The sequence below is a fragment of the Rhinolophus sinicus genome, linkage group LG16 (assembly GCF_036562045.2).
Source record: "Rhinolophus sinicus isolate RSC01 linkage group LG16, ASM3656204v1, whole genome shotgun sequence".
In the NCBI taxonomy this organism is placed as follows: domain Eukaryota; kingdom Metazoa; phylum Chordata; class Mammalia; order Chiroptera; family Rhinolophidae; genus Rhinolophus; species Rhinolophus sinicus.
Genome location: NC_133765.1, coordinates 25,119,655 through 25,134,829, shown reverse-complemented (window position 1 = coordinate 25,134,829; position 15,175 = coordinate 25,119,655). Strand labels below are relative to the sequence as shown.

The 15,175-nt window shown below is 44.0% G+C and overlaps 1 protein-coding gene across 3 annotated transcripts in view; it reads left to right on the top strand.

Moving 5' to 3' along the window:
* Positions 1 to 1,491: 1,491 nt before the first annotated feature.
* CORO1C (coronin 1C) overlaps positions 1,492 to 15,175 on the top strand; it is a 72,600-nt gene continuing 58,916 nt past the window's right edge. Inside the window, exons 1-2 of one of the 3 annotated variants that reach the window (XM_074321108.1) lie at positions 1,564 to 1,654; positions 10,256 to 10,482. The gene's annotated coding sequence lies outside the window, so the exon portion shown is untranslated. Of the gene's footprint in view, positions 1,655 to 10,255; positions 10,483 to 15,175 lie in introns of all 3 variants that reach the window. The other 2 variants (XM_074321109.1, XM_074321110.1) reach the window with 2 other exon arrangements.

Sequence of the window (15,175 nt, the reverse complement as noted above, 5' to 3'; positions counted from 1 at the left end):
AAATGCCTGGCATCGGACTAGATGCTTTACTATCTTCATCTCATTTTAACTGTAGTGAGTGGCAAAGTCTGGCTCTGGAAAGGCTGTGCAGTCCCTCCTGGAAGCAGTGGCTGCTTGAAGGCAAAATGAAATGCATCTCTCCATATTGCGGCCCAGCAGTACCAGCAACAGGTACATTTGCTGAAGGCACCCTGCTAAGTGCATTACTAACTGTGAGCTCATGGAATCCTTCAGGGAGTGGATGCTACTACAGTATCCCTATTCTACTAATAAAGACACTGAGACTTAGAGAAGATGTATTGCGGTGACAGCTGTTTTGGTTCAGGTGGACATTGATTTACATAACACACATTTCTGAGGCTGATGCTTAAAATGAAAAATTTCCCCCTGTGAATTGCAAAGATGCCTTGCTTTTACTCCTCAGTAGGTCTGCTTTGTTAATTCAGTTTCTCAGGCCCAGTTTTTCCAAATCTTGGTATTTCAGAGCTTGGTATTTCAGAAAGGGACTCTGGCTATTATTAACAGGAAAACTTCACGCTAAAGACCAGGAAATTCAGGCATACAGAGGTTAAGGGAACTGTCCCCGCGACACAGTCTGACAACAGCAGAGATGAGACTCGATTCCGGTGCTCTGACTTTCAGGCCTGGGCCATCCAGTTATTAAGCAAACGGGTGAGGGACTTTGGCCAGGAAAAGAAAGGGAGGGACAATGTATCCTTCATTTCCTCACCTGCGAAATGGGGTCAAGACGGGCCCTTCTGCTTGTGGTTGGGATTACGTGGGTGTAGCCCAGCCCAGTACTGGGAATCTGACAATGGAAAGTGGGGGAAGGGCCAGAGCATCAGGAGTCCCCAGAAGTGGTAGTGGGTGGGTTTGATGGGAGCAGAGGCGGAGCTTCGGGAGCCAGAGGCGGGGATTCGAGAACTCGGGGCGGGGCTTGGAATTGCAGGCATTTATATGGAAGTGGGCGGGGCTTGCGATGCGGCGAATGGGGTTGCTGGTCTGTGGGCGTGGCTTCTAGAAGTTGTGGCGGGGTTTTGTGGTGTTGATAGGCCAGTTCTGAAGCAATGGGAGGGGAACCGGGCTTAGGGAGCCGGGAGTCTGACTGAGGGCTTGGATAGGTAATGGGCGGGGCTCAGAGGAGCTGATGTTCCGGTTTTAAGGGGCTCTGGGGTAACCTTTGAGGAGCCGGGGATGAGGCTCTGCAGAGTCAAGCAGGTCAGTGGGCGGAGCTCAAAGAATACCGCTCAGCGTCTGAGGGGCAGTGTGCGTGGATTGAAGGCACTTGTGGGCGTGGCACTCGGGCCACTCCGATGACTAGTGGGCGGTACGTGCGTCTGAGCACTGCCTTCCTCCGCGGCCCACCTGCATTCCTCTGCGCGACCAGACGGGGGAAGCGTGGAACCTAGGGTGGGAAGCGGGCTTCCCCTGCCGGAAGTGGGCGTGGCGCGCTGCAGCCTGGAGATACTGGTTGGGCGCAGCGCGGCGCGGGGGCGGGGCCTGCGTGCGACAGCGGGGGCGGGGGCGGCTGCCCGCGCCCCTCCCCCGCGCAGCCCTCAGTGCCAGGCGGGAGGCGACAGCGGTTGGAGGCTTCGCCGGGCTTTGCAGCGGGGACTTCGGCGGCGGCGGCGGCGCCTCAGGCACCTCGGCCCTGGTGAGCAGCGCGCGCCCGGTGGGGTCTCTCAGGAGCGCGCCGGACGGGCGGACCTGTCCTCTCAGCATGTGCGGGCGCTGGCTGACAGGAGCCGGCGGGGCGTGGGGCAGGGCCGGGTGGAGAGGAGTGGGCTGCGGTGGGCGCGCGGGGCGCGAGTCTTTGGGCCGGGGACCCACCCTGGCCAGTGTGCAAGGGGTTGTGGCCGGGGCTGCTGCGGAGGCTCGGGGCCTGGTGGAGAGTTGGAGTTGGGGACAGAACGGCTTGGCACGGAGAGAGTGAACCCAGGTCCCTGTGGGGAGGAGGCTGTCTAGGGGAGGCTTTTAGGTGTCCGAATCCTCCTGGCCGGGTGAGGAGCCGCGGGCCGAGTGGGGACAGGGCTACCCGAGGGGGGTTTTAGGGGTCAGGGACCCGTTTGGTTGGGTGGGGTCTTGGGTGGGCAGGGCTGCTCGAGGCTAGGGCGCAGAGCTTCGGGGCGCTGGGGCTGGGGGCGGGGTTTGAGCGCTCCTAGGGAGCGAGTGGGTGGGGGGAGGTAGAAGCCGGGTTCACGTGGGGCCGGGGCGCGCTGGGTCCTGTTGGGGGGATTGGGGGTGGTGGTGAGGGTGGGTCTCTCGTCCAGGGGTTGCCTGGCTTTGCGTGCGAGGCCAGCTCTGGGCCCTGCAAATCTGGGTTGGGGGTCGGTGGGGAAGGGCGGGGCACGGCCAGAGCTTGAGTGCTGTGGATGGGGGAGGTTTGGGAAGTGGATGAGCCCAGCGGTGGGAGCCGAGGGCTGGGACTGGCGGGGGGTTGGGAGAGGAAGAATGAAGCAGGAATGCTGCAGGGTCGGGGGCCTGGAGCGTCGGAGTGAACTGGGTGATTCAGAGACGTGCTCCCCTCCTCGCGGAGCAGCTGGCGAGGGACGCAGTGAAAAGGAGCGAGGTGCAGGTGGGGCGCCGCTGCGCCTAAATGACTGAGGATGAGGTCAGATGTTGAGGGTGGAAATGCAGGAACCCAGCTCAGCTCTCCCGCCCGTCCCCACAGGCGCACACACACCAGCTCTCCGTCTCTCCAACGATTTGAATGTGTTGGGGGAAGTGGCAGGCTGCGGGAGAGCGGAGAAGAAAGGGGCTTCCTCTTGGAGAGAGGCGCTGGCCCTGCCGTCCTTTTTTGGGAGTGTTCAAAGGGTTTTGATCGCTGGAAAAGGAAACGCAGGCTTTACTGCATAGTGGTTTAGAATCACATCCTATATTTGGCCTTAATGTAGGCTGCCCTTGTTTTGTGGTGTCTGAAGCCCTTGCTCTACATGTTGCAAACGTGGGATTCAGTGTGAGAAGCAAATTGCAAGTTGTTCGTCTCCCTCAGGATAGTAAGATACAAAGGGTTTTCTTACCTATGAGACATTTTAAAAGAATTGAATAGAGTGCGTGTTTTTAAACTAGTCCTGTGTGGGGACTATGTTTACTTTTGGAAATAGTTATCACAAAATATTAGGCCCTCTTGCCGTGGCCTTCCTGCCTGGGGATTGCAGTTTAAACTATACTTGTCGGGCTCTTAGTCACACTATATAATAATGCATTTCATTGTCCTTATCTGGCAGAACTCTCCTGACACCAGGGCCTGTTAGAATAGACAGAAACATGATTAAGTATAAGTAGTTGCTTTGTACCGTCTGTTCAGTTGTGAAGGCAAATAGATATCTGTTTATATTACTTTCTGCATTCCCTGTAAAACTGAAGAAATGGGAAAAACCTACTTTGGACTTGATTCTGTATATTTCAGAAAACTAATTTAAGGAAACTAAATTTTTTGGCTTGGAGGTACATCTCAGCAATGTTTGGATATGAATGAAGCCTGATAGTAATTTGGGTCTGAGAGGTGACATAAATAAATAGGAGGAAAAAAGTCGAAACTGGAAATTGTGTTGCATGTTAGGTCTTGAAGTACAATGTGGTGTTTTTTTTGTTTGTTTTTGTTTTTTATGGTAGGCGATAGTCATGTGTACTGAGGATTGAACAAAGATTGGTGTAAAGGTCAGGTACATACTTCTTGACAAATCCGGAACGTGCCTTGTATTTGTTTTTGATTATTTGTGGGAGGTATATTAAAGCCTGATGAATTTTAATAAGACACATACCAATCAGATACCACTGCACACAGTGTTAAATTTTTCATGATCATTTGTTACTTTGCCGGCACATTGTGCTAATCAGCATTTATGTCTATTACTTTATATATAGTTTAGGATTAGATTTAGGGTTGAGAAATAGACCTTTTTAAACACTGTTGGATTTTTTTCTTAAGTTTTATGCTTAATGCATCTGTCACTTTTGGGATCCCCGCCAACCATGAGGGGGAGAGTCACTGTAAAGTCTATGAAATGGACTGTTTAAAAGGATAAATTATCCATTCTTAGTTATGTAACTGGGAATGTGGCAATTCAATTCTTTATGAAGACAAATTATTTCTTAATACTTTGATTTGTCACAAACTGATATTCTACAAACATTATTTACTGGGCTGTTTTATCTTTGACTTGAGCTGTTTTACCTTTGACTTCTTTTTCAGAGGTGGAACAGTAATAAATGTGGGTGCCACTTTCATATTCAGGGTCAAATCCATGTCTGGCTTCCAGTTGATGAGTTTCCTGTGTTACTCTGAGTTATGAACTCTTTTCTGACACTTGCATGTCTTTTTAAACTTAAGATGCCTTTTCTGTATTAAAACATGGAAATCCTCATGAATATTTCAGTATGACCTAGTACCTAGAATGTTAAGTAATAGAATCTCTCTGGGTTTTCATTGCCCTAGTTCAGATCCTTTAAAGTGAGTGAACAAGATTCTAGACTCCTTTTTGAGACCTTATTTTGTATTTCAGTAGTGCATAATGTATTTGTCTTATAATCGCTTTATTGAGATATAATTCACATACCATACAGTTCATCCATTTAAAGTACACAATTCAGTGGTTTTAGTATATTCGCAGAGTTGTGCAGTCATCACCACAATTTTAGAATATTTCCATCAGCCCAGGAAAAAACCTCAGACCCATTAGCACCCCCCCACCCCCCAATTCTCCTCCCTCCCCTGCCCTAGGCAACCGCTCATCTACTTTTTGTCTCTGGATTTGCTTATTTTGGACATTTCGTATAAATGGAATCATACAATATGGAGTCTTTTGTGTCTGTCTTTTAATAAGTATAATGTCTTCAAGGTTTATCTGTGTTATAGCATGTACAACTTTTTTTTTTTTATGATCGAATAATATTCCCTTGTATGGATATACCATGTTTTGTGTTTGTTTGTTTGTTTGTTTTTTTATCCGTTCATCAGTTGAGGGACATTGGGTGTTTTCCCTTTTTGGCCATTATAAGTAATGCTGCTGTGAACATTCGTGTACGTTTCTGTGTGGGCATATGTTTTCATTTCTCTTGGGAATTGCTGGGACATGTTGATAACACTGTGTTTAACTGTTAGAGGAACTGCCAGACTGTTTTCTAAAGCAGCTACACCATTTTATAATCTCACCAGCAGTGTGTAAATGTTTCAATTTTTTCACATCCTCACCAACACTTACTATTCTCTGACTTTTTGATTTTGGTCATCCTAGCTGGTGTGAAGTGGTGTTTCATTGTGATGTAGATTTGCGTTTCCCTAATGGCAAATGGTGTCCAGTATCTTACGTGACTAGTGGACGGTTATATTTTCTTTGGAGATATGCCTATTCAGATGCTTTGCCCATTTTAAAATTGTGTTATCTTTTTATTGTTAAGTTATGAGTTTCTTAGGTATTCTAGATACAAGTGCCTTATCAGGTATATAATTTGCAAAAATTTTCTCCCATTCTTTGAGTTGTCTTTTCACTTCCTTTTTTTTTTAATTGAGGTATAATTGACATACATTTCTTTTCACTTTCTTGATGGTGTCCTTTGAAGCACAAGTTTTTAATTTGGGTGATGTCCAATTTATGCCTAATGGAGTCGGGATTGAGAATAATGGAGTTAGAAATTATTCAGACCTTAAATCATATTCTCATCAATATTTTGGTTGTATAAATTGAAAGCCAAAGGTGAAAGGGTCAGGGAAAGATTTGAATTAGTCCTAGATCAGAAAGAGTTCATCAGGGAACAATGTCATTCTGCTGTTTAAATTCCTGGTGGTCTCCCACCTCGTTGCCTAGGGTTAAAGTTCAGACTTCTGAATGTGGTCACAGATCGAGGTGTGTCTGATTTCAGCCCTGTCTCACGCTTCCCCCCCACTGCCACTCCGTGAAACGTCCTCTCCTTCAGACCTTCTTGTGATGCACTTAGGACTCCACCCTTTTCCCTTTACCAAATCCCACTTGTCCTTTGGGATCCTCTGTGAAACCTTCCTCGTTATTGTAGGCAGACATTGGCTCTGCCCTCATGCATTGTACGTTCATCACTACTGTCTGCTGCAAGGAACTGGACCTGAACTTGAGCTCACAGTCTGAAAGGCACCTTCCCTTAGAAGGGGGACTGTGAGAGAGAAATTCACATGGAAGGGGCAGAACAGATTCTCTATTCTCTTGCTCACAGCTTGGTCTCCAGTGCCTACTGGATATTTGCTGAATGAATGATTATTGAAGTTAAATGGAAAGATCCCGAGGTCATTGGCTTTCTCTGATTATTATTCACAGCTTTGTTGTCTGTGATACAATAACATGAAGTACAGGAGTGATTCCTGTCTGTCTTTCTCGCATCTAAGTCCAGCTTTTACCAAAAAATTGCTCAGATTGTAAAACTGAGTGTTTGAAACATTTTCCTGAGGGTAGAATATTCGTGTCCAGGTTCTTTCCCCCTAATGAACAGTAATGACTGGCTCGCGGCGTTCTCAGCAGGGCAGATGGCGAGGGAGCGCATTTACTTGGGTACGATTTAGCCACACCAAATGCAGTAGGCCGGTCCTGATGGCATGGAGTGGTCAGTACTGAAACTGCCCCTCTGCAGGCAGGTCTCATGCAGGGTGTAAACTAGGGCTAAGGGTGCATTGCACACTTTCTTCCTTTTCTTTCTTCTGTTCATGCTCTCTTGCTTCTCTCTTAGACCATCTGACCCAAGTAGTAGTCTTTAGCTCTATTTTGTATTCTCATGTTCACTTTTACTACTTTCATTTAAAATGGTTAGTGTCTTCCAGAGAATTAGGAAAAACTAATTGGCCGTTTGGGTTACATTTTCTGCACTGAGTTCACTGAAGTGGTTGAATTGTGGCAAGGTAGTCAAGAAGAGAAGAAAAATACCTTATATAGTTTCTTGCTTTAAGGGAGTTTTGTATTTAGAGAAACTGAGACAATGAAGGGTGCAACCCTTTAGAGCAGGGGTGTCCAAACTTTTTCAACATTTTTCACCAAGGGCCATATGCGGTAAAATACACCAACAGCCGGGCCACTCACTCGAGGTGAAGTACGTATTGCCTCACCTGGTTTATTTAAGTAAACTAAATTTATTTTTGGAATTTGCTGCGGGCCAATTAACAATGGATTGCGGGCCGCAGTTGGCCCGTGGGCCGCAGTTTGGACACCCCTGCTCTAGAGCCAGACTGAGCTGGGTTTCACTGTTGGCTCCGTTTCTTAGTAACTGATTTCGCCAATGACCTCACCCCCCTGAACCTCAGTTTCCTCTTCTGTGGTATGACATGTTAATGACTACCTTGTTGGGTTATTGTCAAGGTTAAATGAGAAAAAGTGTGTAAAGTGCCTAATAATGAGTAGCACTGAATACATTTGTGTTCCTGTGCTCTGCACTGTTAAATGTCTATTAGTGAATGGAATTGTGGAGGATCAAATAGAGTAAGTTTAATACAGTTTATTTTTGGTGATGAGCTATTAATGTATGGATTCCCACTCCCACCTCAGCATTTTAGACTTTGAATCAGGTTGAATCACTAAAGAGGAAAGAAAATGTCTAATTTTAGCACAGGAAGGTGGTAAAAATGAATTAGAAATGTCTGTTCAGACAAGTTTCTCTTATTCAGCCTTTATGTTTATGTTTAGTCTGTCTGTCTGTCTATTTTAAGGAAAAAGGTTTAGTTCCTGGCAAATGATTCATCTCTTTACGGTTTGAAAGGAGATTGCACCGCAGTGCGTGAGACGCTCCTCTGGCGTAACGTGAGTGGCGGGCAGCGTTGTAATGAAGTGTGGCCCTCTGTGTGGGAGCAGAGCCGCAGGAGTTTCATGGGCTGTTACATTAGGCCTGTCATTTGAATCTTACGTTAATAACAAAAGCAGTTCCTCCTGTTTGCCACAAGAAAGAGAAATTAAATCAAATTAATGTACAGGTTAGAGTGAGAGAGAGAAACTGGAATATAACTAGGAGAAGGAGGCTTATATTACGTATGACTGAAGGCAGTCATTTCACAATACTACACATTTATTTTTTTTCTCCTTTGGTCATGCACTTATCTACACTTCTTTATAAAAAATTATGACTGATGGATCCTGTTTAGCACCAGTATCTAAACCACCTTTAAAAAATAGGTATCATTTTCGGGGGACTTGGGAGATGATTCCTCAGGTGCAGGGTCCTCGTTCTTGACTGCATGTGAGGAGCAGCTGTGGACCTTTATAAATGCAGCTTCCTGGGCTCAGGCTCCCGGTGACTGTGAATCACAGACCCAGTGGGAAGTACCTCGCTGGTCTGTCTGTTCCTCATCTTACAGATGTGGGGCCAGTGCTCACAGGAGCTTCGGAGACTTGCCCAAGATCAGGAACGTCACTTGTTCCTTCCCTCCTCCCCCAGCTGAGCGGTGTGAACTTGTGTTAACAGTTGGTAGTGAGCATTTGTAGTATAGTGTGGAATTTTAGAATTTGATTGACAGTGTGACCCTGATGTTGGCTTTCCCTTTTTAATTCTTGACCCAGTGCAGCCGTTCTCTCTTAACACGTTGCGTACGGATCACGAGAATCTTCACGAGGAATTTAAACCCCGCCGTACGCAACGTGTTAACCCTCTGCCATGGTCTTTTGCCAGATCTACAAACTGAGCCTTGCAGCTCATCTCTTCAGTTCATCATCACAATTGGTAGGTAGTACCAACGTTTATTTGTGTTTTTCTCACTTTTTCAGATTGCACATGTATTATTAAGCTTGGTCCAGATTTTCAGCAAAGATTTTTAGATGCATTTTTGGGAAACTTGGAAATATAGAAAACCTTCGGTAAACTTGATTTCCTAGTTTTAATGGAAAGTTCCTTGATAGTATTTTATTGATCCCCTTTTATTTCCTCCATCTTATAATCTGGCCATTAGTACGCAGTGGTTGTTAAGGACTTACCTCTAAATGTTTCAAAGACCAATAATTAATATCTCAAAGGTGCCCTTGCATTCTGTCTTGCCAAAATCATTGGCAGCATTAGGTCATCTGCATATGCAAATGCTAAGTTTGACAGAAACAACACAAGTCCAGTACTGAACTACATAGGTTGTAACTGGCATAATGAAAACCGTTTAGGATGAGCAGAAGTTGGTCATTGTTCACAGTGCAGTCATTCTGTGCCTGGGAATCTGGGCACATGGCAGTTTGGTGTAAGAGCCTTTTGGCCCCATTGCGGAATCCGATGTGTGTCCACATGTTCTGACAACTGCTGTGGGGTTTTCATCCTGGATGAACAAAGCTGTAGGTTTTCAGTTTCGTGAAAGGCCATAAACACACTTGGGAAAGGAAGTGTGTTGGGAGAATGAAATCTCTTGGGGTGGGGGGTGTATTTTCCACTCTTGACATTGTAGGGGTTCTTGACAAAATTCATAAGCACCTCCTCCTTAGGACAAATGTTTAATCACCATTATTTACTTACTTGACATGAAAGATACTTAAATTCCTTTTCATAATGGTCAAGCATTCTTTTCTAGTTAAAGATTCTAATTCCTTTCATTCTTAGGAACTTAAAGAATTGAGGCTGATTTATTAATATAAAAACTCAAATGCTGCCTGAGTGGTGACTGAGAAACACATATAAACTTGAGCTATCATCTCCCTTAAGCAGAAGAATTTATTAGGAGACTAGTCACTTTACAAGCTAAATGGTGAATTAATTTTGCGGTTAGTAGTGTCTTTAGCTTAATATTGTCACTCTTGTTTTTTTTGGCAGGCAAGAGAGAGGCTGGAGCCAGTGAGCGCTGGCCCCAGCTCTTTAGGGGTGATATTTAATAAGATGCATGTTGTCTGTTTTAGAACTGGAGTAACCATCCCTTAGGGTCTCTCTCTTATGTGGTCCACTGTAGCTTTACAGTGCTACTATAGGAAAAGATAAGTTGAAAGTTGTGTGGGGTTTTTTGTTTTGTTTTTTTAAGCCTAAGACTTCCAGTTTGATCTTATGCAGGGTATCTTGCATGCATTGGGCTGAGTTACACTGTCAAGTGGAGCAAATGATGCATCTTACCTGCAAAGGATCCTTGTGGACCCTCTGGTTCTCTAAGAAGGAATGGTTGAGAGCCCAGATGCACTTCCCGTTTGGGGGCAGTGTGTGCATTCACCCTAGCCCAGGACTGGGTTGTGTTCCAAAGTCTAACGCAGTTATTTGGAACTCAGATGGCCTTTTTTGGTGTAGATTCAATATTACAAGTGGTGGGTAAGTTCCCAGCCTAGACTGAAGAAATCTGCTTAATTCACAGCACAGCTTTGGAAACTGTGAATGGTGATAATGGGAATCTGGATCTTGGGACCTGGGAGTCATGTGAAACAGAAGGAAGGAACTACCGTGTTTCCCTGAAAAGAAGACCTAACTGGAAAAGAAGCCCTCGCATGATCTTTCAGGAGGACATCCCCTGAACAGGAGCCCGAATGCGTCTTTTGGAGTAAAACTTAATATAAGACCCGGTCTTATTTTCGGGGAAACACGGTATGTGTCACCCCCCGAGTGCCTGCCCACAAGGTGTGTGGTACCCAGTGACCTCAGGCCACAGCAGCCCTCCAAGTGCTTCATCTTGCTTCTCTCTTAATTTGAAGCTTCTACTTCCCAGATTAATTTGATCTTTAAATAGTATTAATAGTAGCAAAGCAAGTGGTTCAAATGTATTTCCACTAATGTGTTCCTGGATGACCACAGTTATTACTAAACTATCACTGTTACTCACTCTTAGGACAGCTGTGGGCCTTATTTATATTATTTTACTCATGTCCCTTAACCCTGTAGAGGTACAGTATTGATTGTTTTAAAAAAGGAGGCTCATCGATAGATTGTCTCTCTGAAATGTTGGCGTTCAGTCACGGTGACAGTGTTTCCAAGGGAAAGCTGAGTGGAGGCCTGTGGGGTCTGCAGAGCCCATGTAAAGCGGCCGGCTCTGACACCTGGAATCAGGAGGAAGCCTGCCTGTTTTGAAAGAGTCTTCCTGTTACCTCAAAAACCATCAATCTGCTCCACTTTCCCCCCCCCCAATACTCATCATCGCTTTTTTTCTCTTTCTGTGTGGGAACCAAGGCTTAAAAGGGTCTTAGGTTTGAGCCAAGTGGCTGGGTTTCTGTGACCTTTGAGAAGTGGGTCGGGGCAGGGTAATGTTGTAATTTGGGGCCGCTGGTGCTGGCCAGAGCGAGGTGCTGATCTCCATCCGTATTTCTCTTCCCTTATGAACTCGTGCCAAAAAGCCCCTTCTTTCCACAAACAAGGGGAAATAATCGAGCGCTCCTTTCTGTCATTGCCTCTTTGAAGGGTTTGGACTCCCCGGTTTCCAAGAACTCTTCTCATGCCAACAACTTATGAAGCTAAGTGGAATAAGGATTAGGTTGGGACCTGGTTTTTCAGGTGCAATTTAAAAAAGTCTTCGCTTAGTGTTCATGGCAGGCTTCATGGTGAGATCTCCTTATAAAATGTGCAGTCGTTTTAAAAGTACATGACAAGCTTCCCCTAGCCCGTAAGTGCTGAATTGTTGGTGCTGAATTCTGTGTGGGACTGAGCTCTGCAGGAGGTAAGAGGACACGGGGGCTGGAGAGTCAGTATTTATGGGAAACAGAGGGTGAGGCCCTGCCTGTGGGTGTGCGGAGTAGCCCTGGGCTGACTGGGAACAGGTGTGAAGGGGGAGAGTCGTGTCAGCCAGGTAGGGTGTCCCAGATTGTGGAAAGTCATTGTAACACAATACATTAGGCTAACATGTCAATATAGTTCCGATACAGGTTATCAAAGTAGATGCAAATGTAATTTGTGGGTGTCACTAGTGTAATGATTTCATTGCTAATACTAATGAAATTTTGGGTTATATCAGTAGAAATTCAAAGGTAAATATAAGTATAGAATTAGTATTTTCCAGTTTGTGAAAATGAACACTAGTGCTACTATATTGCATGTTTCTTGAAAGCAAGAGACTGCCTTACATTTTTTGTGCCTCCATGTCCCAGCAGACTGCCTGACACATAGTAGGTGCTCAGTAAATAATAGTTGAATAATTGAATTTCAGTTTTACATGATGCGCTTGTGATAGAGATTGTCAGTCTTCCCATTTTCCTAGAAGATAAGAGTATGAATAAAGAGGAAGTTTTCTGTGGTGTAGGGCTCCTGATTTTAAGCATTCTTGTTAAATTATCTCATGTAAGCTAACTTCATAGTTTTCATTATAAATAAATGTTAGCAAAGTGTGTGTATATATGTGTATTGAAGTGTTTCATTTGCAAAGCAAATTTTGGAGTTCTGGTTATTTAAAGCATGGATTCTGATTGAAAAACAGGGTGACATTACATTTTGGTACTTTATTGCAAATTTACTTAACTGACTCTTTGAATCAATTGAAAATATTGGTAGCGTGGAGTTCTTAGGGCAACTTTGACTTTAGAAAGACTCAGTGAAGCCACATCCTAGGGGGAGCATGCTTCCATCTTGATAGTTTTTGTCAAAGTAGATATGGGAAGAACCATAATTTTTATTAAGATGCAGATTTAAAGTTAAGGTAGCCATTGAACAGCTGAGTTTCCCTATACTGTCTTTCTCCTCTTCTCGAATTTCTCCTCCTTTAATGTATCGACTGACTGGAAAGTGTCTGCCACTTCGTGGTTTGTCCTGATGTGGCTTCAGGCCCAGCCCCGAAGAATCACGGGGCAGGTCTTCGGGCATTTGAGTGGCTCCGGGAGCTCCGAGGATGCAATGTGTTTGGATTCGTTTTGAGTTGAGAATTTGACGACTGAATAAGTGCAAATTGTGCACCATTTCAATTGCTGAATGATCTCGTCCTTTAGGAGTTCATGTGTGCAGTATGAAAATTTCAGGAGCGATAGGCTTTGGTTTATATCATATCGGTGATTGGTGTTGTGATGAGTGATCACAAAAAACGAATTGTTTTTGTAATCACATGTGGGGTGTGTGTGTGTGTGTGTGTGTGTGGCACTTTTATTTCTGGTAGTTTTTAAAGATTATAAAAAGTATTTGGTTGTAACTACATTTTCCCCAGTGAGTTACATTCTTACAGTTTCTTGCACTCTTTACAGATACTGATAGTCTGTGTTCCCCCCCCCCCTTAGAAGAGAGAGGGGTACTGATAAGGAAATAGTTGTAATTTTACCAAAACGGATCAGACAAAATGATTTGTCCTAAGTTGCAGTAAGATTTTAAGAGGTATACTTTCCTGTTTCTATAGTTTGTCTGAAAATTCTGGAAACATAGGGAGATTTTTATTTTAAACAGTTTCATTTTGAAATGGCATGATCAGTATGTTTACTTTCAAGATCCAGGCACCTTTCTTGGCAAACAACCTTAATTTTAAAGCCACAGATCCAGTTATTAATCTGAAAAGGTACAATGAGTAATTTAAATATTTTCCTATGTTTTTACTCTTTTCGGACACCCTACTTGAATAGAGAATGCCCTTTGGCGCTAATATACGAAGAGGTGGTTCTTTGCCTTGGTTATTGATTTCCTCCCCATGGAGTTCATCATCCCAACATTTGTCCCAGCCCCACATTAATGTTTGGGTGAACGTCTGATTGTGGTATGTCTCCTGCAGGAGACTAAGCTCCTTGTGCAGGGGCCAGCTCAGTTTGCTCACCACTGCATCTTCAACGTCTAACATGGTGGCCCGACGTATGGTCAGAGCTCAATAAATAATGGAATGTTGAATAAATAAATGACGAATAACCGGGATTGAAGACCTATTCAGCATTCACAGACGAGTGTATGTGCTGTGTATATAACCCTGGGGGTGCTAGGAACTAATTTGGTTCTTAGTTAATTGTGGACTAGATCCCAATGAAAGAAGCATTTCCTACGGACTTGTAGCCTTTAGGTTATAATAGGACTGTAGAAATAATTTATATTTTAGTTCTCCCATTTTATAAAAGAAACCAAAAACCATGGGACAAAAATGATTCAGTGGGTAGGTGACTGTGTTAGGATAAACTCGTGTCTGACGTCCAAGCCAGACTTTTTCCTACTGTACCTTAGCGTTTCCTTGAAACAGTGTCAAGAGTATATGTTTAGTTAATCACTGCTTGCGCATGGTAGGGGGTATTAAAAAGAGAAGACTGAAATTCTTCAGTTGAAGGTGTTTACTTTGTTTTTTGACGTTGCTAGTTTTGCCTGTGACTAGCTCCTGAGTGTCTTTATAAAAATGCCTTAAAAAAATAACAACAGAAAGATCTGGGAGTCCAGTTAATTTCATTTCCTGGTATAAAAATATTGCCAAAGAATTACTAAAATTTTATTCCAAGAGAAACCCCATCTGACTCAGTAATGGAAACAGACTTAGCAAGTTTAGACAGTCATACACAGTGTGCGTTTTACCAGTTGTTGATAAGAAAAGTAGGTCATCAGTATAGAAAGAGTATTTTGAAACACGTTCATTATTAATTTTAAAGCGAGATTGCTGGGTCAGTCACGTCTGTAAAAGTTCTGCAGTTGGTATGAAAACTCGTGGGATTAATTTGACTCTTTGAAGGGAGAGGCAGAGCCGAGTTCAGCTTCTGAATCTAGTCTCCTGTGGTGCCCTCGGGAGATGACTGCAGCCGCAGACAGTTTTATCCAGTTGCACAGTGTTCTCTGGGCAGGTAGTGCCTGCCTCTCTCCATGACGGAGATTTCTTCAGTCCTTTTCAAAGCTCCAAGGATGGGTGGAGGTGGTTGTGCTGATAAAGAGGCTGGTGATAAGCAGAATATTGGGAGACAGGAGGGATTGCGAACTCATCATCCTTACACATGATCTTGGGGAAAATCTGTTCTTATTTTGACTGCGTAATAATATGTATTTCTGTCATTGAAGAGCAAGAGCTGACCCCTAAGACCTTATAATCTCATTTTAGTAACTGCAAAATTTCTGTAATGGCATCCTTATTTTATTTTATTTTAAGTGCATTACAGGACCCATTCGTGCATCTTTTCGTTGATAAAAGGGTCTCTCCTTAATACAGGCGTGGAAGAGTTAATTTGAGGATTTTTACTTTTTGGATTTAGGATCTTTAAATACTAATCTTTGTTTGAACAGCTATTTTGCTGCTCATATGCTTGTTGCATTTTGTTAAAAATTTCAGCTTTATTGAAGTATAATTGATACATAAAACTGTAAGATATTTAAAGTTTACATCATGGTGATTTGATTTCTGTATGTATATAGCCCATTT